We start from the raw sequence: 14,262 nt of genomic DNA on the forward strand, positions 1-14,262 counted from the left end.
CTAATTTTTTGTATTTTTTTTTTTTAGTAGAGATGGGGTTTCACCGTGTTAGCCAGGATGGTCTCAATCTCCTGACTTCGTGATCCACCCTCCTTGGCCTCCCAAAGTGCTGGGATTACAGGCATGAGCCACGGCGCCCGGCCAGTAACCAAAACATTTTTACAATCGTATTTAAGCACTTCATTTTGTAGGGTAGCTAATGAACTGTGCAGGTGTCTGTTCAGATTTTGGAATTTTCATGGATCCCTCATCCATCCACTGAGTTAGAACTGGTAAGAGTTTCCAGCCTTCCGATTTTCTGAACATGCAGTGCTGAGGTTAAGATGGAGGGCAGGAGTTAGTGGGAACCCTTTGTTATCTATGAGGCTTCATTTGCCTACACTTTCATCATTTCTGAGCCGCCATAGGGCAGTTTATTGTATTATGAAAGTTTATTTGCATAAAAATCTTCATTTGTTTTCTTGAAATTATGTTAACTGAGAAAAAAGAGCACATGACAGTATAAACACCTCTCACACAAACAGCTATCAAGAGATAATTTAAATGTTTTCTAGGGAGGCTGAGATGAACAAATCACTTGAGGCCAGAAGTTCAAGACCAGCCTGGCCAACATGGTGAAATGCTATCTCTACTAAAAATACAAAAATTAGGGGGGTGTGGTGGTACATGCCTGTAATTTCAGCTACCGCGGCAAGGGGGTGGGGGTTGGGGGGGTGAGGCTGAGGCAAGAGGATCGCTTGAGCCCAGGAGGCAGAGGTTGCAGTGAGCTGAGATTGCCTGGGTGACATATACCCTGTCTAAAAAAAAAAAAACTATTTAAATTTAACTTTTATGAGGGCCTTTTTTCTATGAAGTTGTTGAAGTTGCCTGTATTTCCATTTTTTTCTTTCTTTCTTTCTTCCTTTTTTTTTTTTTTGAGATGGAGTCTTGCTCTCTCGCCCAGGCTGGAGTGCAGTGGCGCGATCTCGGCTAACCGCAAGCTCCGCCTCCTGGGTTAACGCCATTCTCCTGCCTCAGCCTCCGGAGTAGCTGGGACTACAGGCGCCCGCCACCAAGCCCGGCCAATTTTTTGTATTTTTAGTAGAGACGGGGTTTCACCATGTTAACCGGGATGGTTTCGATCTCCTGACCTGGTGATTCGCCCACCTCGGCCTCCCAAAGTGTTGGGATTACAGGCGTGAGCCACTGCTCCCAGCCTCCATTTTTTTCAAAAAGTGTATCTCTATTGGAGTTAAAAATGGTTTGATGGAATAATGTAATTTCAACTAATTGAAATTATATTTTAATTATTATCCATCTCCAATATTTATTATAGTCCTAGTGTACAGTTTGTTGAGCCCATATTCTCCTTGAGGACTGAAGTCACTGTGAGTAAACTGTCACAAGGTTATTTTATTTCTGGAGGTTGTCTCCCCTAAGTACTGTGAAAACCTGTCATCTTGACGGGCTGCCAACACGGACATTTTCTCATTTACTAAGTAGGAGAATTCGGCAAGCACTTTCCATTATTTAAGAATTCATGGCTGGGCGCAGTAGCTCGCGCCTGTAATCCCAGCATTTTGGGAGGCCGAGGCGGGCAGATCACCAGGTCGCGAGATCAAGACCATCCCGGCTAACATGGTGAAACCCCGCCTCTACTAAAAATGCAAAAAAGTTTGCCAGTGCGGTGGCGGGTGCCTGTCGTCCCAGCTACTCGGGAGGCTGAGGCAGGAGAATGGCGTGAACCCCGGAAGAGGAGCTTGCAGTGAGCTGAGATCCCGCCACTGCACTCCAGCCTGGGCAACAGAGCGAGACTCCGTCTCCAAAAAAAAAAAAAAAGAAAAAAAAAAAAGAAAAAGAATTCACAGCAAAAGATAAAAGCTTTTATTTTTGTTATTTATTTCTGTTTTATGAATGTGGCCCTTTCAGCTTTATAACAACAATCCAAATCAGTGTGCGAAAACCACACACAACCACTCTCCCAAGGAACACACATCCAGGTAACTGTAGCCTGAATGAAACAGTATTTTTTCACTTGGTTTTCGTGGAATTCCGCCTCAGGTAGTCCTACCGCCTCCCCAAGGCCTGTGCTCATAGCTTTTTCTAACCCCTAGGAGACTGGACTCTGGCAGCCCGCTCACCTCTGTCTCGCTCTTTAACTGCAGCGCCCTCTGGTGTGTGTTTTGATTTTAGCAGCCGAAGTCACTGGCCCTGTGTCATGTTGCTGGTGGGTCCTGGTGGTAGTTTTATCTCCTGTTTCTCTCAGGTAGTATCTAGAGATAAGTTAGAACGACAAGAGTTTGTAAGAAAATAATAACAGTAAAAATTCTGAAAGCCAGACTCTCCAATGCTCACCGTAAAATGCTAAGGAAATAACGTCACTCTCCCCTAAGGACCTGGAGACATTAGCTTAGCAACTCACCTCATAGATCATTTAGGGCAACTCCCTCATCTGAAAGACATGAAATCAAGGCCTGGAGGAGTTAAGTGACTTGTCAGACTGATACAGTGAGTTGGGTTGACCACCTAGGCCTTCTGCTACCTATGATGGAAAGAACTACAGTTCTCTGAGTATTACCACGAGCCAAGCACTATGCTAAGTCTATTACAGGCATTGGCTTATTTGAGGCCCACAGCAATATTTTAAGGTAGGTACTATCATGATGCCTATTTTACACACAGGGAAGCATAAGCTTAGCAAGCGAGACTGAGGGAACGTGCATGCCCCGTGTCACACAAACACAGGTTTTCTGACTGCAGAGCCGGTGCTTGAAACCACGACTGATCTTACTGCCTTTGTGGCAATTGTATACTTATATATGGATATGCACATATGTAGATACATGGATACTGGTGTATGGATGTACATGAATTTACACGTATATGATATATCAGTAAGAAAGATATAGTATCATTTTGCATATTTTGAAACTTAAACCAAACGGTATTATAATTGTATGTACCTGGGGGGCAGATGGGGGAAGGATAAGTCCATTCCATCTGCTTTCTGCTGTGCCTTCCTATACTACAGAAACAGGAAAGCTAAAAACTACATTTCCCAGACTCCTTTACAACCAGAGTCAGGATGTGGTGCAGATTCAGTCACTCAAATGTGGGGGAATTGCAGCAGGGGCCAGGCATCTGCTGCTCCTGCTGCCAAGCCCAGCGGGGGAGATATTCAGTTTTCTGGGCAGCGTTAGCTGAGGTCCTGGGCTCTGGTCGCTGGCTCTGAGGTGCTGAGAACAGGGCACGTGGCGTCCATTTGAAGCTGAAAATCCTTGCAGGCACAGTGGGGTCTGCAGCGGGCAACAGTGGCTGTGGTTTCTGAGGGTGGTAGGTTTCTGATTATGGATGGATTCCTTCCTTGTCTTGGTGGCTTCCTAACTGTGGCAGTAGTGATGTGGTAAAGAGTCGGTGGCCTTTTGATCCTAGTGGCTCACGTGGGCTTTGGATGGCTTCATGGGGCTATGCAAACAGATACTGGAGTCCAGAGCCTGCCAAGAGTGGGACTGAACCCTCAGGGTAAAGGTGGACTGATGGTCAACCAGTCTTCAAATAGAAGGCAGTCCAGGTTCAAGGCTTCTGAATGTCCCAAAATATCTCAATTCCTGCAGCAAAATTCAAGCAATTTTATAGCTATCAAGTGCCTGATATAAGCAAATGAAATTCATTTCTGGAGGAAGGAAATATCATGCTACTTTTTTTTTTTTTTTTTGAGATGGGGTCTCATTCTGTCACCCAGGCTAGAGTTCAGTGGCGCGATCACAGCATACAATAGCCTCCACCTCCCAGGCCCAGGTGATCCTCCCACCTCAGTCTCCTGAGTAGCTGAAACTACAGGTGCATGACCCCACACTCAGCCAATTTTTGTATTTTTACTAGAGACGGGGTTTTACCATGTTGCCCAGACTGGTCTCAAACATCTGGCCTCAAGCCATCTGCCCCACCTCAGCCTCACAAAGTGCTGGGATTATAGGAGTGCGTCACTATGGCCATCCCATCCTACACTTTATATTCTGTCAACAGCAATTTTTAAAATATCGTATCCAGAACATAGACAAAGATAACCAACCACACGAGAAGATAAGATAGCAGAAATGAGAACCAGCTGAAACATACAACAGAGACAGAAAATACATGGAACCTCTAGATCAGTACTCTGATAGAAATATAATGGAAGCCACAAGTGTGAGCCACACAGGGAATTTTAAATATTCTAGTGAACACATTGAAAAAATAAAAAGAAACAGGTGAAATACATTTTTACAGTATTTTTAACTCAATATGTTTTAACTCAATTTTTTTAACCAAAACTATTATTTCAACATGTCATCAATAGACAAATGAATAATGAGACATTTGACTTCTTTTTTTTTTTTTTTTTGGAGACAGAGTGTGGCTGTGTTGCCCAGGCTAGAGTGTACAGTGGTGTGATCTTGGCTTACTGCGAGCTCTGCCTCCTAGGTTCATGCCATTCGCCTGCCTCAGCCTCCCGAGTAACTGGGACTACAGGCGCCCGCCATCACGCCTGGCTAATTTAGTAGAGATGGGGTTTCACCATGTTAGCCAGGATGGTCTCGATCTCCTGACCTTGTGATCCGCCTGTCTTGGCTCCCAAAGTGCTGGGATTACAGGCGTGAGCCACCACACCCAGCTGACATTTGACATTTTTATACTAAACCTTTGAAATTTGGTGTGCACCATATACTACAGTACATCTCAATTCAAACTAATAATATTTCAACTTCTCAATAGCCTCGTGTAGCTAGTAACTGCTGGGTTAGACCTTGCAACTTCAAATTTCAGAATTATCTGGTCAGGTGTAGTGGCTCACACCTATAATCCTAGCACTTTGGGAGACCAAGGCGGGAGAATCACCTGAGGCCAGGAGTTCAAGACAGTCAGGCCAACATGGTGAAACCCTGTCTCCACTAAAAATACAAAAATTAGCCAGGTGTGGTTGTGTAGCAGGACGAGCCGCAGACAAAACTCCTCAGACACCGGATTAAAGAAGGAAGAGGTTTTTTATTTGGCTAGGAGCATCGGCAGACTTGCCATCTTAAGAACCAAGCTCTCCAAAAAAGAAATTCTTGGCCTTTTTAAAGGCTTACAACTTTAAGGGGTCCACGTGAAAGGGTCGTGATAAATCGAGCAAGCATGGGAGACGTGACTGGGGGCTACATGCCTCGGCTCACAGAACAAAAAGTTTTACAATGCTTTTTTCATACTGTATCTGGAATTTACAGATAACACAAGTAGTTTAGGTTAGGGGTTGATGTTATTATTATTATTTTTGTAACTCCGAGGGCAGGATGGTGGTGCCAAGGTTGTCTGGCTATTTATCTTACTTTGGTTTCCTTCTAACTTTTTGCTTTCTCTCTCCTCCTGTCTTGTGAACTAGGCAAGGTGTAGGGAGTAGTAGTGGTCTCCTTCCTTATCCCCCTCTTTGAGAATTTTCACTAATTAGTGGGAGTTTTAGTTTTACTTTTTGAGTCTTTTTGTGAGACATAGTGATAGTTTTATGTAATACACTTGTGTTGAAGTTTTCTGACGAACCATGGTAGCTACAAAACCTTTTATCATTTGAAGGAGTAAATGTGATATACAGGGGAGCAGCAAGCAAGTTTCTATTACTAGTAATACACTTACAATGAGGGTTTTAAATTTTCTTATAGCTGTAAACTATTTTCTAAATGAAGACCAAGGATCAAACCTGTCTTAAACCTGTACAGGCACATGTACCAACTTTGTCATGTCTTAAGCAGGTTAGTTTTTTTTTACTGGGTCTTAAAAGCTTTTTCTTAGCGAGTAACACAGTATTTTTTAATAACAGAAGTTTTTAAGAGCCAGACGCTTGAACTTGGGGCGTCTGTTTGGGGAAAGTGTTAAAGTAAAGTTATCTGGAGGCATTAACTCTTTTGCTTCTCAAGGCCATTGGTCTCTTATGTTAGCCTTTTTATAAACATAACATGAAGAAACGTATAGGCTGCTAGCAAAGTTTTCAGCCAACTGAGCAAATAGGTTTTTTTCTTTTTTTGCTAAAGGAGGAGGTTCTGGTAACTTCTGGTTTATATGTTTCAAGAATGACTGAAAGACTTGGAATTGTTGCTGGGCTGGATGGGTCTGGGTTTCCTAAGTAGTATGTGTACAGTGGGGACACCTTATATAGGTGTTTCTTCTAGCATGGTCAGGGAGGTTAACAACAACAAAACAATGTATAGCATATTCATATCCAGCAAGGACAAAAGAAGTCCTGACTTGGGAAAAAGGTTGAATACCACGACAGAACAATAGGAAAACAGTATTACAGGAAAACTATTAATATTAAGATTTTTTAACTACATTTACTTGCTTGATGAGTCCTCAAGCTTCAGCCGTGCGTAGACCAGTCAGCTGCCGGTGTGTGACTAGAGCAGGGCTTGTTGTCTCCTCAAGCTTCAGTTGTGCGTAGACTGGTCAGCATCCAGAGTGACCAGAGCAGGGCTGTCATCCTCAGCAGCAGCTTGGTCTCGTCTCAGGATCAGCTGGGTTGGATGATCTGTGTCCTGCTGGCTGCTCCACTTGTCCTCAGCTGCCGGTGTTAGCTGACTGAGGGGATCCAAGACACAACACCTGCAACTTTAACAGCAGTGGGAGTGGACAAGGTTACAGTAGAGGGCCCATCCTATATGGGTCCTAGAAAAATTAGATTTTACTTTAAACAGAGTCACTAGATTTAAAGTGGTGTCAGACTTATAGGCATTTCCATTTACTTAATCATGAACACTTCATGTGGCTATTTTTAAAGCCTGCATTTGCTTTTTTAAGGTTAATTCCTTTAGTTTCTGGAGGTCACCTTTAATTTGACTTATGATTTGGGGGTGGCCGACCAAACAAAATCTTATAGGGCAAATACCTAGTTTGTTTGGTGGGGGTGCACCTGACTCAGAGGAGGACCGTAGGCAAAAACCTGATTTTATCTTAAATGAATTTCCTGGCAATATTTTTTTTTAGTAGCTGCTCGAGTGTCCAGTTCATGCATTTTACCTTTTCTTGAACTTTGTGGCCAATAGGCTGTGTGTAACTTTTATTTTATTTTTAACAGTCTTGTTAAATCTTGCACTATTTCAGCTACAAATGCTGGCCTATTGTCTGACTTTAAAGTTAGAGGTAGTCTAAACCTGGGGATAATGTCTTTTAACAGTACTTTAGTCACTTCTTGTACTTTTTCTGTCCTGGTGGGGAAAACTTTAACTTACTTTGAAAAGGTGCAAATAAGCACTAGCCTGTACCGATAGCCTCCAGCACGGGACAGTTCCGTAAAATCTGTAAGCAAGTTTTCACAAGGATGGCTCTTTTTCCTGCTTAAGTTTCTTAGAGGAGGGGCTCTTCTCCCCCCCGCCACCCCTCTTTGTAACTCTATTTAGTGGCTTAGCCTTCAGTGAGAAATTGGAATCCAGATACAGCAGAATCTTGCTGGTTTTAACTTCTAATGTGACCATGGGCTCCTGGGAGCCTAATGGGAAGGTGCCTAGTCTGTCCTGGCCTTTATATTCTTTGGCTCCTGTCAGCCTGATCAGACTCTTTGGTTCCTCCAAGGTGCAGCAGCCCTTGGCCGATGGCCTCTTTGTCTTGTGGCCTTGGCCATTTCCTTTATTGCCTTTTGAATATTTACCCTTCTAGTGTCCTTTCTTTTTGCATTTCGCACATTAATCTCTCTCTAGCCTTGTCTGGCTCTTGAATCTTTGCCTAACTTGACTTTTTTCACTTTTATATGCACGACCACCTCTTCCCACATTGCTAATTTTTTTTTTTAAAAAAACCGGTGCCAAAAAAATGGCCTTTTTTCCTAAAGCCTTAAATTAACTTTTTTTTCCTGCGTTTTCCTGCTCTTAGGCCAGCTGGTGGGGCCAGACAATGGCACGGGCCCTGCCCCTGTACACTGCTGTCTGTCTCTCCTGTTTTCTTCTGATTCTCTTTTTTACATTTACTCTTAGTCTTTTTTTTCTTTTGCTCTTTTCAGTTTTGTCCCTTGGTCACAGTTAACATACACCTTGGTGGCCACTTTTATAGACTAGGTGGTATTCATGCCCGCAGCTTCTGCTTGATGTTACCCTGGGCTTGCTTTACAAATGAAGTATTCACTATATACTGATTTTCAGCAGCCTCAGGGTTAAATGGGGTGTAGAGCCAGAATGCTTTATAGAGCCTCTTATAAAACTGACTTAGGCTCTTGTCAGCTCCTTGAAGCATTCCTGAAATCTTTTTTATGTTACTTGCTTTTTTCTACCAAGTTTTAGTCTCTGCAGAAGTGCTTCTCAGTACTCTGCAAACGCTGAAGCTGAGTTGCATTCTCTGGGTCTTTTTTCCCCTTTTTCCTAGAGTTTAACAGGCTCTTTTCTTTATATAACTTTCCATGCACTTGGAGGGTTAAACAGGCATATCGAGAGTCAGGTAAATGTTTACAGTCTTACCTTCACTGAGTTCTAAGGCCCGAAGTAAAGCATTGAGCTCAGCTTAACGACAGTGTCCAGGGTTACCACCACATATTCTGCACATCTGTCTCCTTGTGGGTTGATGAAGCTGTTCCCATCCACGTATAGCTCCTAGTTTACTGATGCCCAAGGCTGGTCCCAGAGGTCAGGTCTGCTAGAGTAAACTTGAGTCCAACACCTCTACACAGTTATGCTTGACAGGGCTCTAGCTGCCTGGAGCAAGGTGGTGGGTTTAGGGTGTTTTCAGTTTAGTAGATCAACGGTTGAAAGGGCTGATAGATGAAAGTCTGCTGCCTCCCTCCCCTCGCCCCCACCCCCAGATTTGGGCCTGGTCATTATAATAGACAGGTCTTCCATCTCCCTGAGAAGCATTTACATAGCTCCAGCAAGACCAGATCTGAGACGGCCCACTTGACTATCTTGACTTCCTTCCTTGGCCTCTGGAGGCTCCAATCCTCCCCTTCGAGGTGAGACCTGGGGTGTGTTAGCTTCTGAATCTCATTTCCGAGGGGCTGTTGGCCTCGGTAAAGCAGGGTAGTGGGCTGGGACATATGGAGAAAGAATTTCTATTATCTCTGGTGACTCCAGCAAACCTGGCTTCTCTTGCTGTTTCTGGGACTCCTTTTTAAACTCTGTGTCTGCTGGTGAAGCTGCTCTTTTACTTTTAACTTTTTTGCAATAAGCTGTGGGCTAAATTTATGCTGGTTTTGTCTATATTATATTTAACCATGAGTCAACATAAAGGAATTTGATCTGGGTACACTGGCTGTCCTCTGACCCCTGTCACCACCTTAAATACATGGCCAATTGTTCTTTGTCTATAGTTCCTTCCATGGGCCATCCAACACCAAACGAGGGCAGTTCTAATTCACACAGAGTTCTTAACCTCTAGGAGGTTAACTTAACTCTATAATCTCCTGCAAAACCTTTCTTAAGGTTCTGTAACATGCATTTTAATAGAGTAAGTTTTGATGATTTGATGACTTTCTTTCTTTTTGAATTTTTTTTTTAACACAGTTCCTAGCGGAGTGGGCTTACTTTGTGTCTGACCTATTTTTTTCTCGAGACAAAACAACATTCACACTGTAAGAAGGAAGGGGTAAAAGATCACTCACTCACCTAATTCACACTAAATCAAAATCAAAACCAAAACCAAAGTATCAAGCAAGTCAAGTCAAAAACAAAACCCAAAGTGCCGGTACAGACACGCCGTGGGTGATCAGGCCACGCTTCCACTCAAATGGAGTGGACAAGTTCCAAAGACCAGTCTTACCAAGTTTCAGATGCCCAGACTTAAAGTGCCAGTTCCTTCCCGGTGTTCAGCCACTGCCTTGATCCTTCGTGGGGGCCTGCTGTGCACTGCTCTGACGAGGCGTTCCACCAGGGCAAATGCCTATCTGGGAATGCTCTCAGGATCCGCATCACTCAAGCTGGCCAGTGTCCCCCACAGGGATGCTCTACAGGGCAGGCATAAGCTGCCTAAGGGGCTGCTTTGACAGTTGGTTAATCACCTCGCTTCCTGGTCAGGGAACCAAGAAATGTAGCAGGACGAGCTGCAGACAAAACTCCTCAGACACCGGATTAAAGAAGGAAGAGGTTTTTTATTTGGCCGGAAGCGTCGGCAGACTCGCGTCTTAAGAGCCCAGCTCCCCCAAAAAGAAGTTTTTCGCCTTTTTAAAGGCTTACAACTTTAAGGGGTCCACGTGAAAGGGTCGTGATAAATCGAGCAAGCATGGGAAACGTGACTGGGGGCTACATGCATCAGCTAACAGAACAAAAAGTTTTACAATGCTTTTTTCATACAGTGTCTGGAATTTATAGATAACACAAGTAGTTTAGGTCAGGGGTTGATGTTATTATTATTATCTTTTTTAACTCCTAGGGCAGGGTGGTGGTGCCAAGGTTGTCTGGCTATTTATCTTACTTTGGTTTCTTTCTAACTTTTTGCTTTCTCTCTCCTCCTGTCTTGTGAACTAGGCAAGGTGTGGGGAGTAGTAGTGGTCTCCTTCCTTAGTTGGGCATGTCTATAGTCTCAGCTACTCAGGAGGCTAAAGCATGAGAATCAATTGAACCCAGGAAGTGGAGGTTGCAGTCAGCTGAGATGACACCACTGCACTTCAGCCCAGGCCACCCAGAAGACAGAGCGAGACTCTGTTACAAAAAAAATTAGAATTATTAGGCAGGGATCTAAAAATAACTATGCTTACTATGTTTTAATAACTTAAAAAAATGAAAAAACAACAGAAAAAAATTCATTACTTCAAATGTAAGATATATGGACTATGGAATAATCTATAAGTATAAAACTAAATAACTGGAACGAAGAACTCAACAGATGGCTTTAATAGCAAATTAGAGCTGAAGAGAGAAGTGTAAGCTGGAAGGCAGGTCAAGAAAGAGAAATCATTTGGAATGCGGTACAGGAAGACTGAAGGGTGGAAAAATTTAGAAGAGACAGTAAAATTCAGAAGCCACAGCTGCTGTGGCAGACACTGTGGAAAGGTTCACCCCACATTTAATTGGATTCCTAAAAGGACAGGTAAAACAACACAGAAGGCATATTTTGAGAGACAATAGCTGCGAATTTTAAAAACTGGCTAGAAGGCTGTTGTCAAATTGATTGTCTTTCCTATTGATTATATTTTATCAATAATTGCTTTTAAATTTTTCCCTTTTAAGTTGTTCTCTTCAAACATACTCTTCTTGAAGACAACCTTTGAGATATTCTCCAATTTCATCACAATGTACCTAGGAGTTAATTTATTTTTATTTATTCTAACTGAGATTTGTTACGTTTCCTAAAATTGAGAATCTATGTCTTTCATAAAATCTGGAAAAGTTGTTAGCCATTAGCTCTTTGAAAATTTCCTCTCCCTCATTTTCTTCTCTGCTTTTGGAAGTCCACTTAGAGGCAGGTTGGCCCTTTTCCTTGTACATCCATATCTTTACACTTCTCTCTTGCAGTTTCAGCATGAAACTCTCTCTCTAACAAATTTTGAATGATGCCTTCAGATCCATCCAGTTCAGTGACTTCATCTTATATTTAATATGCTGCTTCTCAGTGTGTTGAGTTTCAAATTTTAATTGACATATTTTTCATTGCTGTAAGTGCTGCTTGGTTCTTTCTATTTCAGATATAACTAGTCTTTTTGACAATGTCTCAATAGTTGCAGTGGGTTTTATTCTTTTATGTCTTTAATGATTTAAGGATACATATTTTACTATTTTCTTTTTAGTCCTAATATCTGTAGTTCTTCAGGGCTGAACCTACTCTGTGGGATTGGCTCACTCACTTACTGTGGTTTGACTCTTGATATATTCTGTAGGTTTCTGAGCTTTTTTGTGGCATGGCTTTTTTACTGCAGGAAACCTCTGCTGCCTACGTGAGGTTGTGTTCTGCAGAGATATGTTGGATTCTGTTAAATGCCTGTGGATCTCCACAAGCCAGGGATCATTTTTGTTAATTTTTTGGCTCGCACATTCCCAGAGCAGTCAGGTAGAAAACATTCTAACCCTCAGGACAGCTGCAGTGATGAATCCTCAGGACAGAGTGCTTTACTGGATTTTACACACGCAGTGCTGCTCTCACTGGGCATCACTGTTGCTGCTGTGGCTCTTTGTTAGTTTCTTAGGTAGAGGAGGCACCTTAGCAAAAAAGCTTTTAAAACAAGATTTGAAATAACTTTATTTTGAGCAAAAGATATTCCTGGTTTTCTTGTTCTGTTGTTGCTATGTCATGTGGTGCCTGCCAGTTAGAGCTAAACTGTCAGTTTTGCCGTTTCTAGGCAGAAAAATGCTCAAATCACAAGTAAATATCTAGGCGTCCCAGGAGGTGACTCTGGTAATGTGTATTTTCATTGCTCATTTCCACTCTTAAAGGTACAATTCTCCTGATGTTTTAACATTTTCTAGGGTGCCATCCTGTATATTAAATCCAAAATTGATGATTTCTTCTCAAAGGCAGTGTTACTATAATTGATACAGTTTAGATATATTATAAAAAAGTATTGAAATCTATTCAACATTATTCATTAAGCTTCTGTTAGGGTCATAAAATATCTTGTCCTGTCTGATTAATTCAAGTAAGTTCAGTTTTTAAACAACACTGTTGTTCTACAATGTGCTATTTATTGTTAAAGCCTAGAATTTATAAGTGTTTCCAATAACTGAAAGAGACTGGGTGTTTTACTAAGATATCTATTACACTTATCATAAATTAAGACTGTGGGCCGATTTTATGAAATCTATAAAATATAGAAATGATAGGAAGTAAAAATGAATTTAATGTAGTTCTAGCCTTCATTTTGTCTAAAAGTCAATGTTCAGTGAAAACACTGTTGTTTTTCTCTTCTGCAAACCTGAAGCAAGTACTGCTAGAAATGTGATTTTCTACAGAATTGACAGGTTGATAAGATGATTCATGACTGAAGTAATATTATTCATCTGTTTAACATTTATAGCCTGGGAACACGCCTTATAATATGGCCAAATGCCTATGTGTTTCAATACACTCCCAAAGATAAGAGACTTTAAGCTCCTCTGTTCACAAAGGAGTATTGTCTGTAAATTACATCTCAATAAGTTTAATGTTTATAAAATAGGAGGAGGGAAGACTAGCACTAGTGGAAAAAGAGAAAAACAATAAGCTTGTACAATCTACAAATGCATCTGTGAAAAGGTAGGTTAAAGTAGAAACCATTCTCCACCTCCTTGAGACTGTGAACAGTACAAATCCACCGGATGAAGACAGGAAATAAGCTCAGGCTTCTGGCTCCCTCCTTCATATTACCCCAGAGAAACAATGGAATGAAGAAGGAAACACTTGGCCCTCAGGCTACACAACAACCACCCTGGTTGCAAGATAACAACGGAGTATTCTTTCTCAAATATGAAGGAAAAGAACTTGAGCCTAGAATTTTATATCCAGTCCAATTCTCATTTAAATAGGAAGGTATCTTTTCTGTTGCAGCCATAACAAATTGCCACATACTTACCTGCTTAAATCAGTACATCTTTATTATTTCACAGTCCTCTAGGTCACAAGCCTGAGATGGCTTGATTGGTTTCTCTGCTCCCAGTCCTCAAGGTCAAGGTCAAGTTCAAGGTGTCCACCAGCTGGGCTCTGATTGGGAGGTTCTGGGAAGCATTTCCTTCCAAGTGCACTCAGGTTGCTTGCGGAATCCAGTCCTTGGACCTGTGGGACTGAGGTCCCAGCTTCCCTACTGGCTGTCAGCTGCAGCCCTTCCCTAACTCCTAGAGGCCCCTCTCCAGTCTTGCTCATGGTCCCCACATCTCAGAGCCAGCAACAGTGCATGGAATCCTTCTCATGCTTAGAATCTCTCTGACATCGGATGCATCTTTCTTGGCTCCAGCCTGAGAAAATTTTCTGCTTTTTAGAGCTCATGTGATGGCACTGGGCCCACTCAGAGAACCCAGGAAAATCTATTTTAAGGTCAACTGATTAGTAGCTTTAATTATGACTGTGCAGAGCCTAGACTAGTGGTGCCTAGACTCACAGTACCTAGACTAGCGGTGCCTAGACTAGGAGCAGCTGGTTTCTGTAGGTCCTCACCCCTTATTCTCTCCATCCTCTTCTTCCTGGCCCCCTTTCCTTTCCCATTTCCATTCCCACTTTCACACACATTCTTTCTTTCCTTAAAATACTGGATTTTCCTACCCCTGGTGTGCTTCAGGCTCAATCAAACAGGCTAAGACAGCAGCTAGTTGTCCTATCATCAGTGTTTTCTAGAACATATCGTTCTAGAAAAGGTACAGGAAACTTGAAGGGGCAGCTACCAAATCCTGCCCA

This window comes from Colobus angolensis, unplaced genomic scaffold, assembly GCF_000951035.1.
Source record: "Colobus angolensis palliatus isolate OR3802 unplaced genomic scaffold, Cang.pa_1.0 Scaffold221, whole genome shotgun sequence".
Taxonomy (NCBI): Eukaryota; Metazoa; Chordata; class Mammalia; order Primates; family Cercopithecidae; genus Colobus; species Colobus angolensis.